The 13,615-nt window shown below is 39.9% G+C and overlaps 1 protein-coding gene across 1 annotated transcript in view; it reads left to right on the forward strand.

Annotated features, from left to right (window-relative positions):
- LOC143030971 (uncharacterized) overlaps window positions 1-13,615 on the forward strand; it is a 205,277-nt gene that overhangs the window by 45,991 nt on the left and 145,671 nt on the right. The window lies entirely within an intron of this gene.

Below are 13,615 nucleotides of genomic sequence, written 5' to 3' on the forward strand. Positions count from 1 at the left end.
GTTGGTGAAATACATTTTTTACAATAAGATTGGCAGAGTAAAGACATCGGAATACGTAGAAACAGAATAGGCGGGAAACTTAATCACAGAAAACTGAGGTATTTGCGTGTCACTACAATACTTCCCACCTAGTGACGATGTAGGAGGAACAAGATTTTTGTCTAGAGGCGTGATGAGTCGTCAGCAGGATCGGATGTCATCGACATGGCAGGTGTTAGCGTGGACGGGCATGCGGTCCGACTGGCAGGGTTCCGTGGACTGGCATGCGGTCCAGCTAGCAGGGGTCTGTGGACACGGAGGCGGTCCGGCTGGCAATCCGGAAGTGGCTGTTGGCGTCTGTCCGGCAGGGTAGGCTGCATTCCAGTAGGAGTGGCCGGCATTAGTCCGTGAACGAGGGGACGCTGGGCCCCCGTGCATTGGTCCGTGGCAGGCGGTGACGGCACAGCAGACATTTCGGGGCAGGCGGCTGCGGAAGTTGAGGGAAGTCCCGCGGCGACAGCTCGGGCGGCGACGGCAGCGTCGGCGGTTGGAGACGATGACAGCGACAGCTCTGGGCGGTGGTGGCAGCTGGAGGCAGCGTTGTCGGCAGGGCGGTGCGGGACAGGCGGCTGCGACTCAGTGGGTGGCCCGGGACAGCCGGCGATGGCAGCGACAACAGCTCGGAGGTGGCTGGAGACAGCGTTGTCGGCAGGGCAGGGTGGTCCGGGACTGGCGGCGACGGTTCGGAGTACAGCAACTGGTAGAGGCGGTGATGACAGTAGGCGTCGTCCGTCAGCAGCACCTGTGGAGTTCACTTTCACGTGTCACTGTATGTGTGTTTGAGATATCTCCGGGGTCACCGACTGTTGGTTTGGGTGATAACAGATCGGGGCGGCAGCTCACACGGCAGTGGCTGGGGTAGGCGGCGTTAGTGGCGACGGCTCAGGGCGGCGATGGCAGCTCGGCTCGGCGACTCAGCAGGCAACGGCTGGGCAAGGCAGGCCGGGGCGGCGACTCAGCAGGCGGCGGATGGGCAGGGCAGGCCGGGGCGACTCTGCAGGCGGTAGCTGAGCAGTACAGGCCGGCGACTGGGCAGGGCAGGCTGGGGCGACGACTCAGCAGGTGGCGCCTGGGTAGGGCAGGCCGGGGAGGCGACTTAGTTGGCAGAGGTTGGAACGGTCACTTCAGGGTTGTAATTGTAGGTTTGAATACCTACGTAGTTTTGTAGAGGTAAATGAGACTAATTTTGATGTCTCGGAAATATCTGATTTCAGATTTCCTAGGAAAGACCATCCGCTTGCGCGGAATCGGTTTTTGTGGGAGGGGAAGAATGTCTGTGAGAAGATGAAAAAATAGTAGTGTATAAAAGAGGGCTATTGCCACCGGGCGATTAAGCGAGCGATCAGGGGCTGTTGGTGGTCGTGGCTGTGGAGAAATGGACAGTGAACTCGGACGGCGGCACCGACGCCGGGATTACAATCACCAAAAGTTCAGAAAATGGTAGGAGGCGTAGTAGTAGAGAAAGGTGGAAAAACGGAAAAATCTTTGGTGGGAGGTAAACTGAAATGAGAAGATGTAGTATAAGAGAAAGCTAGAAAGAAAGCGAATTTTAGTCGAAGAAAAAGTATGTGTAGATGTTTGTGCGTGGGTCGTGGTTATGTTCGTGTATCTGACAAGATCAATTTATTATCGAAGGTTATTACATCGTAGTGTACACCTCCATGTGAATGATAAAAAAGATTACACATGCAAATATAGTCTTATTTGTGTATGTACATTGGCTTGATTATCATACAAAAATATATAAATTATGATGAAAATAAATATTTTCATATGGAGTAATTTGATAATGTTGGTGAAATACAATTTTTACAATAAGATTGGTTGAGTAAAGACATCGAAATTTGTGGAAAAAGAATACGCAGGAAACTTAGCCACAGAAAACGGAGGTATTGACGTGTCACTACAGTTACACCAAAGACTTTGTAGTGGACAATTGAAAAAAACAATAAAAAAAATCGTCATTGAACATGCAAAACACTGGCAGCAAGTATTCAAAAGGTTAGTAGCAATAGTGTTGTTTCTTGCTGAGAGAAATTTAGCATTTAGAGGAACAAAAGAAAATTTTAGTAATGAGATCGTGCACAATGGTAACTTTTTAGGTCTTGTGGAGCTGCTTGGAAAGTTTGACCCTGTTCTTGATATACATTTACTAAAAATCAAAACGCATGAAATTCATAATCATTAATTAGGAAAAGATACCCAGAATGAATTACTAAACATCATGATTATAGCTGTTTTGAATGATATACTGAAACGTGTAAAAACTGCTAAGTACTACGATGCCATTGTTTTAGACTGCACACCTGATGTCACCAAGAATAAATGTTTCTAATGATAGGTATGTCTGATGTTAACTTGGTTCCTTCAGGTGTTTATGAACATTTCATAAAGTTTGCACAAGCTGAAAGTAGCACAAGAGAAGATTTATATAAAACATTATTAAACACATTGAAGGAAATAAATCTAGAAGTGCAAGGCATTCGAGGCCAAGGCTATGGCAACGGTGGCAACATGAAAGGTCACACATCTGGAGTACAAGCACGACTATTGAAGGATAATTCAAGAGCATTTTTGTACCCTGTGCATGTCACAATTATAACCTTATATTCGAAGATGTAGCCAAGTGTTATCTAGATGCTATAACATTATCTGGGATTCTTCAAATGATGTACAAACTGTTTTCAGCATCAACAAAAAGGTGGGTAGTAGGAAAAAAAAATGTACCCGGATTATGAGTCAAACCCATGAGCAATGCAAGGTGGGACTGTCGGATTGATAATGTTCAAGCTCTTCGTTATCAGGTTGGAGAAGTATATGATGCACTTGTGGAAATATAAAAAAACAACAGATGAGCCCAAGGTAAAAGTAGAGGCTGAATCTTTAATAAACCAGCTAAAACACTACAAATTTTTAGTGTCTTTGATAACTTGGTGTGAAGTACTTTTTAAAGTTAACTATGTAAGCAAGGAACTACAAGGGCGTTGACGAAGGACGTTGACGAAGGCTTGGAACCATTTGAAAAACTATTATCATGGTTAAGAATTTATAGAGAGGAAGGTTTTAATGATGTTCTAGTAGTTGCAAACGCATTGGCTGAAGCATTTGGATTAGCACTGGAGTTTAGACAATAAAAAAGAAAAAGTACATAGAAGGAAGACAATGTTTTCATATGAGACAAAAGATAATCCTTTACATGATCCAAAAAGAAACATACAGAATTCAGTGCTTCAACTTAGTGCTAGACCATGCTATTCAGTCCATGGAGTGTAGGTTTGAACAACTTAAGTCATGTAAAATCATTTGGGATTCTAAATAACTTTCAAAATATACAGAAGGCGGAAATAATGAAACACACAGACCTTAAAGCAGCATTAACAGACATCACAATAAAACAGAGCACTGATGGAGAGGTAGTTACTGAAGAAATAGAATAAAGACATTGATGGCTATCTGTTGGCTGAAGAACTCGAAGGTCTGAAAACTTTTCTTCCCTTCAGTATCATTAAGCATCATGTTATGTTTGATTACCTGGTAGTAAACAACCGATTTAATGTATTTCCTAATGTTTTCATTGCTTTGAGGATTTACTAAACAATGCCTGTAACAGTCGCATCAAGTGGAAGAAGTTTTTCAAAAAACTGATTACAAAGGATTACAAAGGCGGAGCATGCCGACAGGAGACCTTTTGGTCCATGTCTAGGTCGGATGCGAAAAAAATCATCATACATACATACATACATATACCAAGGCTTTTTCCCCCTTAATAGGGAGGTAGCCAAAAAGGAAAAGGCATAAAATCATTCCCACCCATTCCATCCCTGAATACACTCCACACCCCTCCACCCTCCCTCTTATCTGAGCACCTCCTGGATGACGGGTCATCCCTGCACCTTGTCCACTGCCCAGGGTCAGAAGCAGTGTCGCAAGACACAGCACATCCACAGCAAGGCCGCTTCATTAAATCGGCGACCCCCCCCTCTCCGTCCCCCCATGCATAAAAGGAGAAGACGGGGAGAAATCCCTCTGGGCTGCGTCAAATTTTGCTCACACATACTACCTCACCCACCATCCCCCCCGTCCATTCCACCTCATGCAATCACAACATCATCCATATACAACCATTCTCCATTCACCCCTGTCTTCTGTCCTCTCCCATCCTTCCTCAACAGACATTCCCCTCTTCCCCAAAGCCCCTTCACCCCATCCATCCATCTCATCCTAGAACGTCCCTTCATGTTCACTCCCTCCACATCTGCCTTCCATACCTCTTTTACTAGTCTTTCTTCACTCATTCTTTCCATGTGTCCAAACCATCCTAATACTCTTTCATCAAACCTATCTCCAAACTCCCTTTCCACTCCCGTTTTTCTCCTCACCTCATTTCTCACTCTATCTAGCCTAGTAACCCCCATCATACTTCTCAGACACCTCATCTCAAACACATTCAAACTCCTTCTCTCTTCCTCTCTTATGTTCCATGTTTCTGCACCATACAGTGCTGTTGGCACAATCACCCCTTCATACAGTCTCATCTTAGCATCCATTCCCAAATGTCTTCCTCATTACACTCTTTAATCCACCAAGGCATTTACTCGCTTCTCTCAATCTACATTCTACCTCCACCTTTACTCCACCTTTTCCTGCCACATTTGCACCCAAATATCTAAAACTATCCACATCCTCCAGTCGCTCTCCCTTAATGCTCACTTTCAGTCTACTGCCACTTTCACCCCTTGTACATCTCATCACCTTACGTTTACCCACATTTATCTTTAGCTTTTTTCTATCACAAACTCTCCCAGACTCTGTCACCAACTTCCTCAGTCCCTCCTCCGATCCTGCCACAAGCGCAGTGTCGTCAGCAAACAACAGCTGGCTCACCTCCCACTTTTCTCCATTTTCTTTAACCATCTCCAATCCCTGACCCACTACCCGTGCATTTACCTCTCGTACTACCCCATCCATGTATAAGTTGAACAGCCAGGGCGACATAACGCATCCTTGACGAAGTCCCACCTTTACCTCGAACCACTCGCTCTCTCCATTTCCAATCCTGACACAAGCTCTACTACTCTCATAAAAACTCTTGACAGCTAGAAGCTTTCCTCCTACCCCATATATCTGCATAACCTCCCACAGTGCCTTTCTGTCTACCCTATCGTAAGCCTTTTCCAGATCCATAAAAGCCCAAAAAACATCCTTCCCCTTCCCTATAGCTTTCTCACAAATCTGTCTTACCACAAAGATCTGATCTACACAACCTCTACTCGTCCTAAATCCACACTGTTCCTCACCAATTACTCCCTCTGTTCCTTTCCTAATCCTCTCAATCAAGATCCTCCCATAAGCCTTCCCAACTACACTTAACAAGCTGATACCTCTGAAACTACTACATTCACACTTGTCCCCTTTTCCCTTGTAAAGTGGAACTATACAGGCACTCCTCCAGTCCTCTGGCATTCTACCCTCTCTCCAGCAAACATTAAATAACCTTACCAGCCAGTCCACTTACACTGTACCTCCTTTATTTAGACATTCTGCATGGCATCCATCCAGACCAGGTGCCTTACCTGCTTTCATCATCTTAACTACTGCCTTCACTTCATCCTTCCTTATTTCATCACTTTCATCACTCACTCATCACTCACTCATCACTCTCATTTTCTCAGTATTTCCCACTGCAACTATCTTTCCCTCCCTATCCTCCTTCACATTTAGCAACTCCCTAAAATACTCTGCCCATCTTCCCTTTACTCCCTTCTCTTCCATTATCATCTCTTCATCTGTACCTTTTACCTTTTCTTCTCTACTTGATTCGCCTCCTCTTCCTCTCTTAATTTCTTTCCAAAACATCTCTTTATTACTTTCAAAATTTTCTGTCATACTCTTACCCCACTTCACATCTGCTCTCTTCTTTGCCTCCTTTACCTTTCGCTTTACTTCTCTTTTCTTTTCTTTGTACCTCTCATATGACTCCCTTGTCCTATTTTGTAACCAATCTGTGAAAGCTCGCTTCTTCTCTTCTACAACCTTCTTTGTTTCCTCACCCCACCATTCACTACCCTTCCTTCTATTTCCTCCAGTCCTTCTTGTTCCACACACCATCCTTGCACACTTTGTGAGTCTTTCCTTGAACCATCCCCATTCCTCCTCCACACCTAGCTCTACTCTATCCTTCACCCCCTCCCACTCCTCCTTCAGCTTCTTCTTGTACTCCTTCTCCTTTTCATTTTCATTTAAAAGAGTTCACTCTAAGCACCTCCCTACCTTTTGTCCCTTTCCTCTTTCTCCATCTATTGTCCACTCTCAACTTACCTTCCACCATAAATCATAATAATAAAATAATAAATAAAAACTATGATAATGTAAATAACAAATAAAATACATAAATAAGTGCATAGGTATAGTTAAGTAATAAACAAACAGGTAAATAGTAAATAATAATGAATTAACATATAACTAATAATAAATGAAAATCAAACAGACAAATGATAACAAAACAAAAAAAATAATACAAAATAAGTTGTAATCATTACAGCATCTTGCTTAATTGTTTATCTAAATGATTCTTAAAGCTTAGAACTGAACTACATTGCACTACCTGTGCAGGAAGTTTATTCCATTCATTAACTACACGGTTGACAAAGCTGTTTCTACCTACTTCCAAATTGAATCTATTTCCGGACAGTTTGAGACCATTCAATGTGAAAATTTTGTCACTTTTGATGTCAATTCTCTTTAGAAATTTAAAGACCTGTATCAAGTCATCTCTGAGTCTACGCTTTTTAGGGAAAACAGATTCATATGTTTTAGTCCATTTTCGTATGATTTATTTTTGATATTTGGAATCAGTTTTGTGGCTCGCCGTCGTACTTTTTCTAGTCTGTCAATGTCTTTAATGAGATTCGGTGACCATATGGAAACAGCATATTCCAAATGTGGACGAACTAACGATTTATATAGCTTATTAATGAGTGATGTACTTTTGAAATCAAAAGATCGCGCAATCACTACTAGAATCTTATTTGCTTTCTCAGAGACTAAAATACACTGCTTGGGTGATTTGAGGTCGTTACTAATGATTACCCCGAGATCTTTTTCACTATCCACTTTTGTTAACGAATTTCCAAATAACTTGTAATCGTACTTACTGTTATTTTTACCTATGTGCATTACCTTGCATTTACTTGTGTTAAATTTCATTAGCCACTTTTCAGACCATTGCTGTAATTTATCTAAATCTTCTTGAATATCTAATTGGTTTAAGTGATCGTTTGCCATTTCGCACAGTTTTGTATCATCAGCAAATTTGGAAACAGTAGATTTTAGTCCATGGTCTATATCATTTGTATATTCTATGAATAGAAGTGGCCTAAGAACGGAACCCTGAGGAACTCCACTTGTAAAATTTTTCCATTTAAAACAACTCTGTTTTCGACCATTCAACCAATTACTAGTCCAACTTAATAGGCTACCACTTATTCCGTGTAAATCTAATTTAGTAAGTAGTCTTTCGTGTGGGACGGTATAAAAAGCTTTTGCAAAGTCTAGATATATTAAATCTATATTGTTTTTTTTGTCATAATTCGAGATAACTGTGTTGTAGAATTCGAGTAAGTTAGTTAGACAAGAACGTTTCCGTCTGAAACCATGTTGGCTATCATTTATCAAACGGTCACTTTCTAAATGATGTTCGATAACATCTCTGATGATAGTTTCCATTATTTTTCCTACGATTGAAGTCAAACTTATAGACCTATAGTTATTTGGCTTCTTTTTGTCATCTTTTTTTAATATGGGAGTAACGTTAGCTAGCTTCTATTCTCTTGGGACATCTCCGGATATGATGGATTTCTTGAAAATAATTTCTAATGGAACAACAATCTCATTTTTAATTTCCTTTAAAATTCTTGGATGTCACCCGTCAGGCCCTGGTGTTTTATTAACTTTGAGTTTATCTATACACCTTTTAATTTTTTCTTTTGTTATATTTACCGTAGTAAGTTTACCCTAGACTTTTCACAGGTTTCAGTTTGGAGTTCACTTTGAGGTGTTTCGTTTACGAATACAGAACTAAAATAATTGTTTAAGATATTACACATTCCTTCATTTGAATATTCAAGTTGACCGTCAGCAGATAATAGTGGACCAATGTGATTCCTAACAATCTTTTTATCTCTAATTTAATGTAATTATAAAATTCTTTGGGGTTCTCTTTGGATTTATCAGCAATATTCATTTCGTATTGTCGTTTTCTTTTTCTTATTGTCTTTTTTAAAACTCTCTGTATTGATACATAACTTTCATAGTTATTACATGCACCCGAACACTTATAAGTCTGTCTCTTTTTAGCAATACTTTTTTCAGTTTCTTTGTCGAGCCACTTTGGGTCAACTTACGGTCAACAATTTCACAAAAAAGAAAAAAGAAAAAAATTGGCAATGCTATCTATAGCAAATGACATTGCTAAAACCATTGACCTTGAAAATATTTTGAGACAATTTGCAAATTAAAAAAGCAAAAGTCTTTTTCTAAAAGACTTGTGTATAAGGATTTTGTCTTGAATTGCCTTATTTTGCATTAAAAAGGTAAAATTTTCATCTTTCAAAATTTTTGTATATTAAGCATTTATTTTTCAAACACAAGCATAACACACAAATATTAACATACATACATTTCTACTTTTGAAGAGTAGGGGCCCCACCATCAACTTTCTAATTGGGCCCCGCGTTTCGTAGCACCGGCCCTATTTACTGCCCATTTATACCAGTATATATATTATATATATATACATATAGATATAGATATATATGTATATATATACATACATACATATATATATATATATACATATAGATATAGATATATATGTATATATATATACATACATACATATATATATATATATATATATATATATATCTATTTATATATATATATATATATATATATATATATACACATATATTCATCAACCACAATGCACTTTAATTCTAAGGCATCAACATCGGAAGAACCGTGGAGGCAGTGCAGAAATTGAAACGTGGTACGCCCGAGAAATCGAACCTACGGCCAGCACATGACCAGTGCTGCAGTGACTTAGACCATTGCACCATCAAGAGAGGTAGCAACTAAAAATGTATCTCTAGTCACTGGGACCTATTCAGTGTTGTACATATATTTAATAATATGTATATATATATATATATATATATATATATATATATATATATATATATATATATATATATATATATATATATATATATATATATATATATATATACACACACATATCATATATATGCGCGCGCACCCGTGTGTGTGTGTGTGTGTGTGTGTGTGTGTGTGTGTGTGTGTGTGTGTGTGTGTGTGTGTGTGTGTGTGTGTGTGTGATTCACCTTGGTCTTTGGATCATGTGTTGGACTCGTGATCGACAGCTATTTCCCTCCCGGAAGAGAGCTCAGAACTCGTATGACCGATCTATGGGTAATGCTGTGACCTTACACGCACACACACACCCAACTCCCCGCCCACGAAAGTTGGAGTAACGACTCGAAGCACAGCGATCCTGAAATCATTTCAGCCCTGGGCAGGATTTGAACCCAGACCGCCGTAGTGACAGTCGGAGATTCTACCAACCGCGCCACCGAGTCGTTGTGTGTGTGTGTGTGTGTGTGTGTGTGTGTGTGTGTGTGTGTGTGTGTGTGTGTGTGTGTGTGTGTGTGTGTTCACCTCGGATCTGCTGCAGTCTCTGTCGAGACAGCCAGACACCACCCTACGGCAGTGAGCTCAGAGCTCCTTATTAGCCGATCTCTGGGTAGGTCTGAGACCACTCACACACCACACACCGGGACAGCAAGGTCACAACTCCTTGACTAACGTCCCGTACCTACTCGCTGCTAGGTGAACAGGGGCTACACGTGAAAGGAGACAAACCCAACTTATCTCCGCCCGACCGGGGAATCGAACCCCGGTTCTCTGGCTTGTGAGGCCAGTGCTTGTGAGGCCAGTGCTTTACCAGTGTGTGTGTGTGTGTGTGTGTGTGTGTGTGTGTGTGTGTGTGTGTGTGTGTGTGTATCTAGAATGTATCGACTTCAGTATTTCAGTCAGTCCTGGTCTATTTAGATCAATTACGGGGGAGGCTGCCATCAGGGACTGTTATCAAATTTACTGCACAGAAAAACAAATATTGAGAATGAAGACAGAACTTCTGTAGATATAACATGTTTTGATATGCGATCTACATAGCCAGCGTGATCTATGTATAACTTACGGGGATACCAACACGGAATGTTTATCAATTTACTGCATATGAATAGACTCGTAATAAATATGAAATCACAAGTGATAAAATGGAGATTACAAACATATGTATGATTTGATTTAGGTTCCCATAACTTTTCTTGATTTACTGATCCATCTGGCTTCAGTGCAAACCTGTTGACAGCTTTTAGTCGCTCGCTAAGTCTATCCCCATTTCAAGTGACTGTTCTTCTTTACAATGGAGGTACATCTTATTACACAGCAACTTTCTAACTGAGAGAACCTCTCACGTGTGTTGTTGCTTTCCCCCAATCAAACATGGCGGCCTGGTTGCCAAGGCCGGGGACCCGACGCACAGTGGTAGAAATGGGTAAAATCGTGGTCAAAAGTCTAAGGATGTGAAACACAAAGTTTCAGTGCAGGCAGGTGAAAAAAAGGAAAAAAGTTTGAAACAGTGCCTTCACCATGGAAGATATCATCATTTCATACAGTTAAAATGGAAAATATTGTCAACAGAAAATCCACCATGAAGTTTTTTTTGTTTTTTTTTTTTTTTTTTTTTTTTTTTTTTTTTTTTTTTTTGTTTTTTTTTCTCCAAAGTAGCAAAACTACTGCTAGTGATAAAAGAGTACTTAAACTGATCAATAAAAAGTATCCAGTGGTTACTATTATAGAAGAGAAGGAAATGAGATGTGACTTTAAGGTATCATGCAAAGAATTCCTGCAAAATGCATGTATCACAGGGATAGGAAAAATCTGTACAACTACATACAAACATGTATTTCTTAAACTTTTGATAAAAGAAACTTAATTGTCAGTAATACATTGAACACATGTGAGAAATAATGAAAAATAGATTAAAATTTGTATAATGCATATATATGCAAATATATACACCTTTGTAATTATATAATCTCATAAACAACTTTACTAATACAGTAATGCCAATAGTCATAAACAGGCTGTCTGAGCATATTTATTACATCCAAAGGCAGAGAATTGTTAGATTTAGGGTTTTCAATCTTTATCAAACTCGCCAGCATAGGGTCTGAAATTAAAAGTAACCAGTGTATTAGGTCTGTGTTTCATCTAATTCTTGATATTTTGCAAGTATGATATAACCTACTGTTGCTACACTCTCTCTCACTTTCACTGTCCTCAGTACTAGTTTGACTTATACCTAAATCCACTTCAAGTTTAAGTTCTTTGTCTAACCATCTGTTATTCTCCTTGGAAAACCTTGTTTTGATACGATGATTTTTGCGCCATCTCTCAAAAAACTACTGCTTCAAAACCTTAATTTGCGACTGAGTTGGAGCCTTAGTATGGTTATTTAAACTTTGATGTTTTTTAAGGGCAATACCAATAGCATCTTCAAAACTGCATGCATTCTTATCCAAATATTCTCTTATGCACTCTCGTCTAGTAAACAAAGATGACATGATACCACTGATCTATATAACACCTGGATAGCGTATACGGGCCGTGGGCTGCCCCAGGAGTGAGGCCGGCAGGCGGGACATGGCCGCCATAATGGAAGTACCAAAACAGCTAGTGTGAACCGCTCCGCCGGTCATTATAACACCATTTTTAGATCAGTGTCATGGGAGCTGTCGTGTTACTCTCGTGGCCTGTGATCCAAGTATGATTGGGTATATAATGGCCACACAATTCGTCGCTGCTGGGCCCTCCATACACATACATACATACGTACGTACATACATATACAAGGTGTATATCAAAATAGCATCATCACAATAAAACAATATATTGATATTTATTACCTCTAGCAGAAATAACCATTTATATACATAAACTTGTGCATGTATATGGATGAGTTGGCACTGACAAATTATAATTCCAGTATATATTATAACTTCAAGGGAATGTTACACAGACAACAAATGGGATAATGATATATAGTCAAAATATTATAGGGATAATAATAGATCTACACTAGCATTTAACGGAATAAATATCCCTATAACATTTGATTACTGTACTGCTTATCGTTATTGGTGCTTGAATAAAACAAGTTTTGATAACTCCTTCCTCACTTTGACACCGGTTACTTTTTGAGAATATAATTTGGAGATATGATGGAGCCTGATTTTGCAGAAGCACGTGACGATACACTTGATCAAATTGACGATGTGGTTAGAATCCGGGGTTGTGTCGAACATGTGGAAAGATAGAGAAATTGTCATATCTATGATCTAAATTGTTTCAAATAGTAAAATATCGCATTAAAGTGGTGAACATGTAAGGGGCCATTCAAAGAGTATGTAACGCTGGGGGGGGGGGGTGCATGGTAGATGCGATACGTTACGAGGATGTGGGGGTGTTTTCAACAGCGCTACGCAACGCTAATAATGGTTATTTATATTCATTTATTAATTTATGTCATAAATTATGCACTGAAATAGCATATCCTTAACAGATCGAGCAATAAATATCGAGCAAAAAAATCCAAAAACATCATACCATGTTTCATTCTTTGATGCAATCGTAAACAATTTCACACAGGACAAATAAAAATGAGTATGTTTTGGTGAGAAGTCAAGGGGGAGGGGTGTTTGGCGGATCTGGCCTACACTTGATGGGGGTGCCGAGTTGTAATTAGTTGTAATCAGTGTTATGTAATACAGGGAGATGTAACACCCAGTGTTACGCAATGTTACATGAGGTGGGGGGTGTCGAATTTCACCAGAAAAAAACGTTACATAATTTTTGAACGGGCCCCGAATAGTAATTCAGCCCATCTAATATGAATTCCTCACACTTCACAATATAGAAAAAGCCTACACATGTAATCAGGAAGAACAACTGGTTCTATACACCTACACAGCTCTGAACATCGTTTGAGCCTTATAAGATATTTTTAAATGATAAATATCTATCCTGCTATTGCCACGATTACATTCGTGACAAATGGGTTGCTGCTAGATCTCTATTTCTTACGATGATAAATACAAAGCATTAACATGACAACACTTAACAAAACAGTTGGTGGGCAACATTTTATGGCTCCTGATGGCCGCATCATTTGTTGATGGGTATCGGGATGTTTTGGGTAATAAAACTTTAATTTACTTACGAGTGGAAGGACTGCTCACATCCACCTTTTCTCCGGTTGGTGCAGTTGAATGCAGCACAAGTTGGCATTGTAAAATGATCGTTGAATATGTATATGGGAGCGAAAGCTGCCGAGAACTGTAATTGTATCAGATCAGTGATCGCGTGGCGCGACTTTGTTTTGGTACTAACATCATGGCTGCCGCCGACCTCATAATCTCGACAGCGATCC

Source organism: Oratosquilla oratoria, chromosome 12 (genome assembly GCF_046742065.1).
Source record: "Oratosquilla oratoria isolate Oo_2021 chromosome 12, ASM4674206v1, whole genome shotgun sequence".
Classification (NCBI taxonomy): Eukaryota; Metazoa; Arthropoda; class Malacostraca; order Stomatopoda; family Squillidae; genus Oratosquilla; species Oratosquilla oratoria.